We start from the raw sequence: 1,338 nt of genomic DNA on the forward strand, positions 1-1,338 counted from the left end.
TAAGGAGGACATGTAGCATGGAGCACTGGGTGTGGTAGATAAACAATGAATCTTGGAACACTGAAAAAAAAAAATTCGAACCCTATGTTGGGTGGAGAGATTACTTAAAAATAAATATTTAGGGGTGCCCAGCTGGTTCAGTTGGAGGAGCGTGTGATTCTTGATCTTGAGGTGGTGAGTTTGAGCTCCATGTTGGCTATACAGATTACCTGAATAAATACAACTTAAAAACAAAATAAAATAAAAATCTTAAAAAAAAAAACAATCCCTAAACCAAAGATGGTAACTATGTGTGGTTATGGATGTTAAGTAAATTAAGTGTGGCAATCATTTCACAATACACACATGTATCAAATCATCATGTTGTACACCTAAAACTAATATAATGTTACATTTCAATAAAACTGCAATAATAAAAGTAAAAAAATAATGCAAAAATGAAACCAGAAAACTGGAATTAAGGACCTGTGGAAATGATGGACTTTGATTAGAGATGAGAAAGGAAAGCCAAAGAGAAGGTGCTGGACCACTGATGAATGTTTTAAACATTCTAAAAAAACTTTTCACTGAGACAAGAATCAGGACTGCAGAAGACTAAGCTGATGAGTTATTTGCTAACGAAAAGTACATGCCATACTACTATGTATTGCCTTCTTTTCAGTTTCTAAGATGGATGAGACAGATGCATCAAATACTTTATGGAATGAAAAATCTGCAAATCTCAATACCAAATAATCTCATATTTCTATGGCATCGTTTTCATGATGTAATGAATATCTACATGCAATATGCTGAAATGTATGATATTCAAAAACATATTTAGCTTAATTTGATTACATATAATGCAAAAATACTAATGACTAATGTATCTGATTTCACTGATAAGCAAAAGCCTTCTCCACATTTTGCTTCAACATTACTTAAAGCTTAATCCAACACATAGTATGCTCTCTGAATTTTGTAGTTGGTAGGTTATTAGCAGTTGAGAGATTATGTGATTAAAAATTATGAGATTAGAAATGAGCTAAACAGAGAAGCAGAATACATTCCAAATTCAAGACCAAGCAGTTGTCCCTCCGGTTTCAATTTGGGTAACAAAATAATTGGGATCAAAATCAAGAAGAGCTCTCAGCACCATAGTTTCCAACTTAAAAATTATGTTTACTTATGAGAGCCTCTGGTCACAGTAAAATGCTCAATTTATTTTTATTACAAAGACAGTTTTAAATCAAATCAGCAAAGCACAACTGTAAAATTATCATAACATTTCTTTTTATCTAACTCCTAATTTAAAATCCAAGGATGCTGTATTTGAGAAAAAAAAAAAAGGTCTAAAAC

This window comes from Neovison vison, chromosome 10 (genome assembly GCF_020171115.1).
Source record: "Neovison vison isolate M4711 chromosome 10, ASM_NN_V1, whole genome shotgun sequence".
Lineage (NCBI taxonomy): Eukaryota > Metazoa > Chordata > Mammalia > Carnivora > Mustelidae > Neogale > Neogale vison.